We start from the raw sequence: 13,809 nt of genomic DNA, 5'->3' as shown, positions 1-13,809 counted from the left end.
ATGTACATATATATATATGTTATTTGTTTAACCCCTTGATGATTGCCGATATGTATAAAAAACAGTGGTCACTAAGGGGCCTTATTCCCTCATCGCTGTTTTGAAATGGCGAATGGGAATAAGGTGTTAGCGCCACAGAGTCAGAAAATCTCCGGTGTTTCAGCTACCAGTGGTAGCTGAGACCCTGGAGAACATGATCAGGGACGTTTTCTTGGTTCCCAATCATGTAATTACTGTTTTTCAATGAATAACGGCAAGAGCATAAAAAAGTGATCAGATGTAAAATTACACATGATATAAATGATATAATATGTCACAGGAGAGAGAAATGGTGTCCCCAATCCCCTCATATTATACCGTATCGGCTATCCCACGGCCCCCTTCCTCCTTCTCCTGAAACAAAATGTTGGCACATGCACAGTGTGCGTCCACCGATATCTGCCAGTCAGCACCTGGCAAACGCAGGGATTTTTTTCATTGGCTCCTGAATTTTGATTACTGTGATAGACCCTATCACAGTAATCAAAAGGTCAATATTTAGTAAATATGGCAACACTTGGGCTGTGTCTCTCTCTTTTCTCATTGTAGTTGTTCTGGGAGAGAAGAGAGATACACTACATCCAAGTGCTGTCCTATCAGTTAAAAAAAAATCTAATTTCTAGCTCAGTTTCAATAAATCCTTTCTCAATCTTCTAATCACTCCCTTGATCGTACCTTCCATCCCCGTGTCATCCCCTTAGTCAGATCAAATTGTTTTTATTTTTTAATTTTTATTTCTTTCATTCTTTGCTGCTATGATTAGGGTTAGACTTAGGGTTAGGCTTAGGGTATTTTCAAAAGATACAAAAGAAAAAATACTAGTGTTAGATTAGGTTTAGGTCTAGTAGTGTTAAAGCAAAACAATTGTCTCCAGAATGTCTACAGTGGAGCATGCATACACTTTGCTTTGCTCCGGCAGTTCCCAGAGTAAAACGAAATCTGCCTCTGAAGCAGAACAGTTTTCAGACAGTCATGACTATTATTCCTCCACTTGATCCCACAGCCCGATGATAGTGAAGTAATTCGGCACTGCTGAAACATCAGAGGCAGGGCCAAGTTTTGCAGCCCCCCCCTTCATTGTGGTACCCAGAAAATTCATTTTCCCCACAAATTCCACCTTTTTTAGCATCCCCTGGTATAAGAGTTGATGTAAATAATTTTATCCCCTTTGATTTTTTTCCAAAATTTTGTTACCACTGAAGTCCTACAATTGATTGCCCACCAAGAAAACTTATATGCCCGCCAATATATTTCCCAAAACCCCACTGCCTTTCATTCCCTTTCATGGATTCCCACAAATATCCTCAAAATAAAGAAATTTTGGGTAATTTTTACTAAACCCATGTTCAGGATAATACCTAAGTCTCTGCTCCTACTGGGCAACAAAATCTGTCCATAGCACCCCTGTATTTGCAGCTGCCATGCCTGCCATGTACTGAGGCCATTATGAAGCCATAATGAGATTCCTTCATTTTAATGACAGTTCCCAAGCCTTCCCAAGAAATTATCGCAACTATGATCGCCTTAACAAATTGAGATCTCTAATTTTACGTCCTAGAATACTTATTTTTAAATTCATATACCCCAGAGCAAAATGTTGCAATTGACAAGTCCTTGATGAGTTTCAAGGGCCATCTCTCATTCTGACTATTTATCCCCTCCAAGGGCGCCAAATATGGCATCAAATTATACAAAATGTGCGAGAACCCAACAGGGCACCTTTCTAATATATAAAGGTAGGGACCGCCAAATTAACCCACCAAACTTCCCCCAGACAATTGGCATCCCAGGTAAAATTGTCTTGGAGCTAATGACAAAATTTCTTCATCAAGGTTACAACATGTACAAAGACAATTATTATACTTGTATCCCTCTATATAAATCCCTCTACACTGCAAAAACAGGGGCATGTGAGACAGTCAGGAAAAACTGAGTAAGTTTTCTGTCACAGTTGATGTCCAGATATTTGGAGAAGGGGGCATCATTCTCACTTGCAAGTGACCAACTTCTTGCAGTGAAGTGGAATGACAGGAAAGATATCTACATGCTGACACGTTGCATGCAGACACCACTGTGACGGTCAGAGACAGGGGTACCACCAGGGACAAATCGGTCTGCATCACAGACTATAATAAATTTATGGGAGGCATTGACTTGTCAGACCAGGTACTTCAACCACACCTGGTGAAGTGGAAGACCAGGACCTAGTTTAAAAACATGACAATCTTCCTCATACAAATTGCTACCTATCACAACTTTGTCTTCTTTAAAAAGTCACAAAGAGCACTCACTTATCTCTAGTTCCAGGAGAAAATTGTTGAGGGTCTCCTATTTGACTCAACGGCACAGGAGGCAGTCTTCGAGTCAGAGGATGTCTGGAGACTATCAGGGCAACAATTTATTTGCCCCGTCCCAGCCACTACAACCCAGAATGGTCCCCCCAAAAAATTCCAGGTTTGTAGGAAGCACGGTAGAAGGAGTGATTCCTGGTATTATAGCCCCATATGCCCATCTCAACCAAGTCTTTGTATCCCCCTGTTTTGAAATCTACCACTCAACTTCCCATTAACAATTTGACACCAAATACACCAGTAAAACACATTTTACCCAATTTCACAATTGATTCCAGGACTTGATCACTCACATACAAAACTATTTTTCAGACAAATTCTCATCCACATGCCCACATCTGTATACCTCAGAATGTGGACCTCACAAAGGTTTTTGAAAAGTCAGGTCATCTAACAATTCCAGAACTTGATTACTCACGTAAACATTTTTGACTATTCATCTTAGTTTTACTGTTTTTACGACTATGTCTCGCTACACAAAACTTTTATTTGCATTTATATTACTTATATATTGTTTATATTGCTGATTCAAACATGATCATTTTGTTGGAGGATCTCATATAATGAGGCTGTCCTTTACTTATAGACTATGGGCTTTACTGCATGGTTCTTGCCGAACCTCCTGTAGCAGAGAATACTTTTAGAATTCTGTAGGGGATTGGTTGTTTTGTGCATATAGCAGTTGCTACCTTGCGGGCGGGAGCCTGTTATGGTGTACCACTTCTATTGGCACATTCATCCCTCATAAAAGGATTGATGGAGCTAAAAACACACTGTATGGCCAGTCTCTTTGAAAGATAAACCTGTCATTCTAGCCCTGCTGATGATCATTTTATTGGAGGATCTCTAATAATGAGGCTGTTGTGTACTTATATACCGTGGGCTTTACTGCATGGTTATTGCCGAACCTCCTGTATGAGACAATGTTTTTAGAAATCTGTAGGGGATTGGTGTTTTGTGCACATAATGGTTCCTACCTGGGTGGGCAGGAGCCTGTTATGGTGTACCACGTTTATTAGCACATTTGTCCCTCATATAGGGATTGATGAAGCTAAACAGATGTTCTACCACCAGTCTGTTTGAAATATAAACTTTTCAATCTACCCCTGCTGGTTTTCTTTCCATTCTTTCATCTTTGGAGCAAACTCAGGTTTGCCACATAGTTGGCTGAATTTCCCTCCGCATTTTGAACATTTTGCCCTTCATTCCAGTACCGTTTAACCCTGCTACAATAAATGCAATTGCAGGACAACTGTTTTGTTAGTGTAGGGGGTCAGCTCTAACTAGACATTGAATAACACTGTGGCTTTAAGAGACCATGCACCCTCTGATTATTGCTCTAAGACTAGTTGCCTCCCCCCTGTTGTTTTGATGTGTGCTGTTGAAGGGAGAAGAACCAGGAAGTGAGAAGACCTCCTGCGTGTGTCTGAGGTAACTGACAGGATGTTTACCTGTGTCCTGATAGAGACAATAAGAGAAGCTAATGTTCTCTGGGGAAAAGATAAAGTCTGGACTATTGCAAGATTGGTTGTCCAAAAGTAAAGTGATAAATCACTCCTCCAGAACAGCTTCCCTGAAGATTGGTGACCTGAGATAACAGATATCTCAGTGTGTTAGCCATCCCTCGTCATTGGGAGGGAAATAAGACTTGCCTGACTGGAAGAGAGAAAGAGATCAAATATACATGAGAAAGAACGCAAGCATAACTCATCTGGCTCAGCTACATCAGAACCAAGCAGCAGCTGTCTGTCCATGCCTGATCTGCACAATTGTGAGTGAAACACTGGTACAGTACTGTGTGAGGGTGCAGCTTAGTTTTCTCTTTAGTTAGGACACTGTAGCAGCGTGGCCCGATTAGCAGAAAAGTCAGATAGTGAATTAGCCGAGCATAGTTTGTAAACTTGATTTATACTATTTGTATTGTACTGTCATTGCCATAGCTGGAGCATATTCTGTGACACGCTATTTCCCCTTATATTCATATTATTAATATTATCATTACAAAAATTGTTATTCTTATCTTCTGGCATATAACCTCTTTTTACTTAATAAAGCCGGGGTTTTGTTTCTGCCTCCACGTCTGCTTTGCCGTACTTGAATACTGGTGCGTGGTGTTCTTTGGACACCGCTACATTAGCAAGACCAAGACCATCGCAGTGCGCTATCAAAGTATGTTCTCTCTGTGCAGCTCTGGCAGCCTGGATAGCACAGGGACGCTGCTGCATTCCTGTACTATACAGGAGTTCAGAATGTAAAAAGTGAAAGTCCCATAGTGGGACAAAGTGTAAAAGTAAGAAAAGTGTCAGAAAGAGAAACATTTTTTTTAAAAAAAAAAATCCCCCAAATATAAAAATATAATGTACTCTTCAATAAATATTATTATGAAAAAATAAGTACACTTATTGGGTATCACCGTGTCCGGAACGACCTGCCCTATAAAACTGTCCCACTAGTTAACCCCTTTAGTGAACATGGTAAAAATAAAAAATTAAGCAAAAAACGATGCTTTATCATCACACTGCCCAAAAAAATTGGAATAAAACGGGAACAAAAAGACGAATGTAAATATAAATGATACCGCTGAAAACGTCATCTTGTCCAGCAAAAAACAAGCAATAAAATGACTGTAACATACCTGGCGGCGTCCTTGCATGGTGGTCCATCTCCCACTGTGCAAGAGCGCGCACTTGATCTCCAGTCCAGAATGTCTCTCTGGCTTCCCTCCATGCTGTCTGTTTGTGTCTGTTTCTGCTGCTTAAGGGCGGCGCCCGATCACTTCCTGCTTTTTGTACCTGCTGTGGGTCACACCCCTTGTGCGTCCTCAGCCTATTGCTGTCTGTCACCTGGTATATAGCTCAGCTGCTCCCATCTATTCCTGCCTGAGCATAGTGTTTCATTCAGTGTGTGCTTGCACTCTGAAGGTGCCAGGTCCCGTTCTGTGTTCTCTTGTCTGCCTATCCTGGAGGCTGTATTTCCAGGCCTGTCTGAACACGCTCCTAGCCTGTTCCTCCTGCCTTCTAGGGGCCGATTACCTAGACCCGTTCCTGTATCTTGTCTGACCTGTCTGAACACGCTCCTAGCCTGTTCCTCCCGCCTTCTAGGGGCTGATTACCTAGACCCGCTCCTGTATCTTGTCTGTCCTGTCTGAACACGCTCCTTGCCTGTTCGTCCTGCCTCTCTGGGGGCCGTATTCCCAGACCCGCTCCTGTATTCCGCTGCAGTGTCGGTCTCCTCCGTACACTCAGTTCCAGTCTGAACTCTCTCCTATCCTTTACCTGTTTTGCCTCTATGTCCGTTCCCTTCCTTTTTCTGAACTCGTACCTAACTCCTGCTTGTTGTCTCTGTACTCCCGTTTGTGAGTTTGTGGTCCACTCGCTACTTCTCTGCTAGTACCCTGTGGGTGTCTGGCTCTGCCTTTCCCTTCCTGTCTGTTCCGTGTGAACAGAGCCCTGTCCCCCCTACTCAGCCTAGCCTGCTCTGACTCCTTTGCTCACCGCTCTGGCGGTTCTAGTCTGCTCTGACTCCTTTGCTTACCGCTCCGGCGGTTCTAGCCTGCTCTGACTCCTTGCTCACTGCTCCGCAGCCTTGCTCCGCTCTGACCCTTTTGCTCACTGCTCCGGCAGCCTTGCTCCGCTCTGACCCTTTTGCTCACTGCTCCGGCAGTCCTGTCCTGCCCTGCTTCTGCCCGCTGCTCCGGCAGTCCTGTCCTGCCCTGCTTCTGCCCGCTGCTCTGGCAGTCCTGTCCTGCCCTGTTCTTGCCCACCGCTTCGGGCGTTCCCTCTCTGCTGTGGTTGTCTACCGCATCTGCGGTTCTGTGACCCAGTCTGTACTGGGTCTTAACCTTTCTGTGCTCCAGCCCGTCCTTTCGGCCAGTACCTCCCTGCCTGCATACTCGCCTGTATCCACCCATCTGCATACCTGCCGTGTTTGCTTACATCCACCAGTCTGTGCCAGCCTAACCTGCCTGTTCCTGAGTCCCAGTGTGTACTGGGTCCTATCCCGCCTGTGTTCCTACCTGCTAGTGCCTCCCTGTCTGCACTCTAGCTGCGCTTGCCTTTACCCGCCTGCCTGCATACCAGTCGTGCCTGCCTATACCCTCCAGTCTGTGCGCCAGCCTAACCAGCCTGTTCCAGTAATCCCTGTGTGGGTCAACCCCCGTGTCCGGAGTTTGACCTGGAGTAGCACCTGGTCCCTCTGCCCGGTTTCTCCCTGGTGCACTGGCGTCGTATGCCGTCGTGCCATCTTGGTCGGATCGGCCAGATACTTAGTCACGCCCCTCCAGGCACTCTCCGGTTCATGGTCCAGTGGAACCACAACACCCGCACACGCCAGTCAGTCCGGGCGTGTGCATAACAATGACTCTGTTGGCCGAAATATAGAAAAATTATAGCTTTCAAAATATGGCGATGCAAAAACTAGTCTTTGCAATAAAAAGCGTCTTTTAGTGTGTGACAGCAGTCAGTCATAAAAACCCGATATAAATCTGGCATCGCTGTTATCGCACTGACCCGAAGAATAAAGTCATCTAATCACTTATACCACACGAAGAAAGGCGTAAAAAATAAACTCTAGGGTTAGGGTTGTGCTAGAGTTAGGGTTGTGGTTGTATTAGGGTTAGGGTTGTGCAAGGGTTAGGGTTGTGCTAGGGTTAGGGTTGTGCTAGGGTTAGGGATAGCGTTGTGCTACCATTGTGCTGGTGTTAGGGTTGTGCTAGGCTTGTGTTGGGGTTGGGATTTTTTCAAAAGTAAAGAAAAAAAATGTTGTCGATGTTCAGTGTGAGCGACTAGTGTTGAGTAGAGATGAGCGGTGTTCGACTCGAACTGTTCGCCAATCTCAAATTCGAGCTGTTTTGGGCGGTGTTAGAGCCGTTCGGCGAACATGAATGATTTGAAAAAAACTCGGCTGTTCGAGGTTATGTTCGATAACTGTTCGTGCACCAAAATCATAACTGGATTTTTTCTCAGTAATGATGAAAATTAATGTTAATACGCAGTTTGAGTGTACAGCGGGGTGGGTTGAGGTGCAGGGGATGGATATCTGCAGAAACAATGAAGATCTCCATTTTTTTTTCTCTTTCCCGCATTTACAGTGGGGAGGTGCAATCTGTCAGCCTATCAGCAGTGCACACACGGAGCGAACTGCTTTTTTTCTCTCAAGCAAGAGCATGTGTCATTGGCAGTGTATGTCACATGTCCTTGCCCTATAAGATCCAGCCATTTTCCCCGTCGCCACCATTTTCTCACTGCTGCAGCTGCGTGTTAGACGGAATCGCTGTTGCTGTGTGCGCTATACTTTGTTAATTTCAAGCCAATTTTCGCACAAATCTAGAGATAGCTTGGGAGTAGGGAACAGTTGTGATGGCAGTCCTTTTAAGAACTAAGTTACATCATTTCCTGTGACTTTTATCAGGCAGGTCTGTGCTCTTAAATAGATAGGTTGGGAGTAAAGACTAATTGTAATTGTAGTCCTTTTCAGGGCTAGGTTACATCAGTTCCTTTCACATTTTGCAAGGCAGGTCTGTGCCAGTGCTGTGCAAGATATTTCAAAGCATTTGGCTAAATCTAGCAAAGCTAATCCTTTTTATTCTTTTGCAGTGTGTGTTAGTCAGTGGAGAAGCCTATCTGTGTTGCAAGCTACACCACCTGAGTATAGAATACAATTTTTTTTACTGCACCTAGTGAAGTAAAATCTTTTGGGCATAGCATCATTCTATTAGTCCATCTATACTGACCTCCATCAGGTTGCAAACTGAATATAATTTTTTTCTGCATCTAGCTCTGAAAAAATATTTGGGCTTCTAGCAGTGTGTGGGACTTGGTCTATTAGTCCATCTATACTGACCTCCATCAGGTTGCAAATTAAAAATAATTTTTTTCTTCATTTAGCTCTGAAATAATATTTGGGCTTCTAGCAGTGTGTGGGACTTGTTCTATTAGTCCTTCTATACTGACCTCCAGCAGGTTGCAAATTGAATATAATTTTTTCTGCATCTAGCTCTGAAAAAATATTTGGGCTTCTAGCGGTGTGTGGGACTTGGTCTATTAGTCCATCTATACTGACCTCCATCAGGTTGCAAATTAAAAATAATTTTTTTCTGCATCTAGCTCTGAAAAAAATATTTGGGCGTCTAGCAGTGTGTGGGACTTGGTCTATTAGTCCATCTATACTGACCTCCATCAGGTTGCAAATTAAAAATAATTTTTTTCTTCATTTATCTCTGAAAAAATATTTGGGCTTCTAGCAGCGTGTGGGACTTGTTCTATTAGTCCATCTATACTGACCTCCATCAGGTTGCAAATTAAAAATAATTTTTTTCTGCATCTAGCTCTGAAAAAATATTTGGGCTTCTAGCAGTGTGTGGGACTTGGTCTATTAGTCCATCTATACTGACCTCCATCAGGTTGCAAATTAAAAATAATTTTTTTCTTCATTTATCTCTGAAAAAATATTTGGGCTTCTAGCAGCGTGTGGGACTTGTTCTATTAGTCCATCTATACTGACCTCCATCAGGTTGCAAATTAAAAATAATTTTTTTCTGCATCTAGCTCTGAAAAAATATTTGGGCTTCTAGCAGTGTGTGGGACTTGGTCTATTAGTCCATCTATACTGACCTCCATCAGGTTGAAATTGAATAAAAAAAATTTCTGCATCTAGCTCTGAAAAAATATTTGGGCTTCTAGCGGTGTGTGGGACTTGGTCTATTAGTCCATCTATACTGACCTCCATCAGGTTGCAAATTAAAAATAATTTTTTTCTGCATCTAGCTCTGAAAAAATATTTGGGCTTCTAGCAGCGTGTGGGACTTGTTCTATTAGTCCATCTATACTGACCTCCATCAGGTTGCAAATTAAAAATAATTTTTTTCTGCATCTAGCTCTGAAAAAATATTTGGGCTTCTAGCAGTGTGTGGGACTTGGTCTATTAGTCCATCTATACTGACCTCCATCAGGTTGCAAATTGAATAAAAAAATTTTCTGCATCTAGCTCTGAAAAAATATTTGGGCTTCTAGCGGTGTGTGGGACTTGGTCTATTAGTCCATCTATACTGACCTCCATCAGGTTGCAAATTAAAAATAATTTTTTTCTGCATCTAGCTCTGAAAAAATATTTGGGCTTCTAGCAGTGTGTGGGACTTGGTCTATTAGTCCATCTATACTGACCTCCATCAGGTTGCAAATTAAAAATAATTTTTTTCTTCATTTATCTCTGAAAAAATATTTGGGCTTCTAGCAGCGTGTGGGACTTGTTCTATTAGTCCATCTATACTGACCTCCATCAGGTTGCAAATGAAAAATAATTTTTTTCTGCATCTAGCTCTGAAAAAATATTTGGGCTTCTAGCAGTGTGTGGGACTTGGTCTATTAGTCCATCTATACTGACCTCCATCAGGTTGCAAATTAAAAATAATTTTTTTCTTCATTTATCTCTGAAAAAATATTTGGGCTTCTAGCAGCGTGTGGGACTTGTTCTATTAGTCCATCTATACTGACCTCCATCAGGTTGCAAATTAAAAATAATTTTTTTCTGCATCTAACCCAGCCAATAGTTTTGGCCTAATACCACAGTTTGGCCACTCAGCTCTGCTCGGTTACCATCCATTGTTTTTTTGTGCAAACAACTCCAGAGTTGTGAATTAGTTAACCACCAAAATGAGTGGAAAAAGGCCTGCTGCTGTTGGAAAGGGGAATAGGCATGTTGGGAAGGGGAAAAAAGGTTGTGTCCGTGGGGTAGGTGCAGAAGAAAGACCATCTTCCAGCCAAACTAAAATGTCTACTTCTTTTAGCGGACAATGTGATAAGATCCCTTTCTTACGGCCACGCCAATCGCTACAAATTCGAGATGAGGCACAAAAACAGCAGGTGCTTCAACGGATATCAAGTGCTCCTTTAAGTGGGCTCTCCTCCACATCAACTTCAACATCACAAATACTCCAGTCCTCAAAGGTGTCACCCAAATCGCACTTGCTTCCTCACAGCTCCCAAATCTCCAGCTGCCCGTCTGAGTATGAGGTAGAACAGATGGTTGAGTCTGCAGAGCTGTTTACTCATACTATAGCCTGGGAATCAGAGGTCGACTCCAGCGCTTCTGTGAATCCAGACGAGGAAATGATCTGCACTGATGCCCAGAATCTTTATGAGTCGGATCCAGGACCAGACGCAGAAGGTTCTGACCATAATGTAGACCCTCATTCCCAAACTGTAACTCCTGTTGGTGGAGACAATGAGGAAGACGATGATAAGACTCAAATACCTGATTGGAGCGACAACTTTAGTTTTTTGTCAGGGCAGGAACAGGTTGGCTCTGAGGACGACAGGTGTGATAACGCACAGGGTGATGATGATGAGGTCGGAGATCCCACTTACTGTCAACCCACAGTCAGCCAAGAGATGAGGTCAGCAGAGGACGTGGAGGAAGATGCTAGTGACGACGAGGTCAGGTTGCGCCTTCCTGGACAGAGACGTAGTACTGGAAGCACGTCAACAACTGCATCCTCAAACACAACTCTGCCTTTCACCACAAGTCGTGGTGGCTCTTCAGGTCGCATGGGTGCTAAGCCTTGCATAGCCTGGGCATTTTTTCAGATCGATAAAGATGACCCAACTCGTGTTATCTGTAACATTTGTCAGCAAAAGCTAAGTAGAGGCCAAAAAATACATAGTTTGAGTACTTCATGCATGAACCGGCACATGGACATGAAGCATAAGTTGCAGTGGGAAGCTCAGTGTGCTACAATGCGGTCTAGCCGGCCGGGCCAACCACCGTCTGCCATATCTTGTGCATCCGCGGCCTCTTCATCCTCTGTGACTGGGGGGACAGCAGTCACACCTGTTTTGGGGCGCAGACCTGCCACCTCTTTACCCGCAACAGCCAGCGTGATTGGCAGGTCATCATTTTCTTTGGAGGTGGTAACACCAGCTGGTCTTGAGCGCTGTCCGACATCGATAGCACCACCTTTGGATCAAGGCAACCTAACATGTCCGCCTGCATCTTCCTCACAGACCGGCAGTTTGCCGGGGACACCCTTATCAACCCCGTCTAAGCACAATAGCCAGCCCTCGGTCCCTCAGATGTGGACAAGTAAAAGACCATTTCCTCCTAGCCGTGAGAAAGCTAAGAGGTTGAATTTCACCATCTGCAAGCTCTTGGCTACAGAAATGCTGCCTTTCCGCCTGGTGAACACAGAGGATTTTCGAGACCTTATGTCCGTCGCAGTGCCCCAGTACCAGATGCCCAGTCGGCACTACTTCTCAAAGAAAGGTGTGCCTGCGCTCCACCAGCATGTCGCACACAACATCACCGCTTCTTTGAGAAACTCTGTGTGTGACAGGGTGCATTTCACCACAGACACTTGGACGAGTAGGCATGGACAGGGGCGTTACATGTCGCTGACTGGGCACTGGGTAACTATGGTGACAGCAGGACAAGGGGCTGCTGTCAAAGTCTTGCCGTCCCCACGAGTTGTGCGTCAATCCTCTTTATGTCATTTTTCCTCCACTGCTTCTGCTTCCTCAACCTCCTCTCGGTCTTCCACCTGCACCCAAAGCCTGTCTGGTCATGCCACAAGCTTTCTAACTGCGCAGAAGGGATCCTGCACACCTCCTTACTATGCTGGCAGTAGGGCTCAACGTCATCAGGCGGTTTTTACATTAAAATGTCTGGGAAATGTGAGTCACACAGCTGAGGAGTTGTGGTCAGCTCTGGAGAACCAATTTCATGAATGGTTGTCTCCACTGGACCTGAAACCAGGGAAGGCCGTGTGCGACAATGCTGCAAACCTGGGTGCGGCCCTTCGCCGGGGCAATGTCACACACGTGCCTTGTATGGCTCACGTGTTGAACCTGGTTGTCCAGCAATTTTTAGCCCACTATCCCAGACTAGATGGCCTTCTGCAGAGGGCATGGTCGCTGTGTGCTCACTTCCGCCGTTCGCATCCCGCAGCTCAGCGACTTACATCTCTACAGAAGTCGTTGGGCCTGCCACTTCACCGGCTAAAATGCGATGTGCCTACCCGGTGGAATTCAACTCTGCACATGTTGCAGCGACTGTGGCAGCACCGACAAGCCCTGGTGCAATACGTTCTGACGTATAGCCTGGGCCAACGAGATTCAGAGGTGTGGCAAATCACGCTGGAGGAGTGGTCTCAGATCAGGGACCTATGCACCCTTCTGCACAGTTTTGAAATGGCGACGAAGATGTTTAGTGCTGACGATGCCATTATCAGCATGACTATTCCGGTGATTTACATGCTGGAGCACATGTTAAACAGAATTCGGAGTCAGGTGGTGGCACAAGAGGAGGTGGAGGAAGTAGAGGAGGAGGAGTTGTATGCGGAAGGGCTAACATCTGCAAGGTCCAGACGGTCGGCAGCACCAAGGCGGCAGGCATGTGAGGGTGGGGGAGATGATTTTACCAGGGCGCATGGTAGCAGCCAAACTAGTGAGGAAGGTGCAGGAGCCCAGGAAGAAGTGGAGGACGAACTGATGGAAGACTCATCAGATGAGGGAGACCTTGATCACATTTCTGTTGTGCGAGGTTGGGGGGAGAGGACAGAGGAAGGAAGCATGATTGCTACCTCGCCACCAACACAACAGGGACTTGGTGCTCCTGGATGCGCAACACACATGAGTGCCTTCTTGCTGCACTACCTGCAACATGACCCTCGAATTGTGAGAATTAGAAATAATCCTGACTACTGGGTTGCCACACTGTTAGATCCCCGGTACAAAAGTAAATTTGCAGAAATTATTCCTGCCATAGAAAGGGATGCACGCATGCAGGAGTATCAGCAGAGACTGTTGCAGAATCTTACATGTGCTTTTCCACAAAATACCAGTGGTGCACGTAGTGAATCTCACAGTTCCAACTTGCCAACCGTGGGACCGTCAAGTGTTCAGCACTCAAACCGTAACAGAACCACAGTATCTGCTGGTAACATCAATTTTGCGGAATCATTTCACCACTTTTTTAGCCCATCCTTTGCAAGGCCACAGGAGACAAGAAGTCTGACACATAGTCAACGCCTAGAGACGATGGTACAGGAGTATCTCCAAGTAAACATTGAAGCCACGACTGTGTCACTGGACCCTTGCTCTTTTTGGGCTTCCAATCTGGATAAATGGCCGGAGCTAGCCACTTACGCCTTGGAGATCTTGTCATGCCCCGCAGCCAGCGTTCTGTCTGAACGTGTGTTCAGCGCTGCTGGTGGTGTGCTGACAGATAAGCGCACGCGGCTCTCCACTGATAATGTAGACAGACTCATGTTCATAAAGATGAACAAATCATGGATCCGAAACGACTTTTCTACCCCTGTGTCATCCTGGGGAGAGTAAAAGCTTGATGATTGGTTAAAATCACCCTACCAACCGTTTTAAGCTTTCAAATTACTAATCATGTTTATCTGTATCTTGACTGGAAAATA

The sequence above is a fragment of the Phyllobates terribilis genome, unplaced genomic scaffold, assembly GCF_046119375.1.
Source record: "Phyllobates terribilis strain yellow unplaced genomic scaffold, ASM4611937v1 Scaffold_9__5_contigs__length_417890890, whole genome shotgun sequence".
NCBI lineage: Eukaryota > Metazoa > Chordata > Amphibia > Anura > Dendrobatidae > Phyllobates > Phyllobates terribilis.
The sequence above is the reverse complement of the archived record's forward strand: the minus strand, read 5'-3'. Positions refer to the sequence as shown.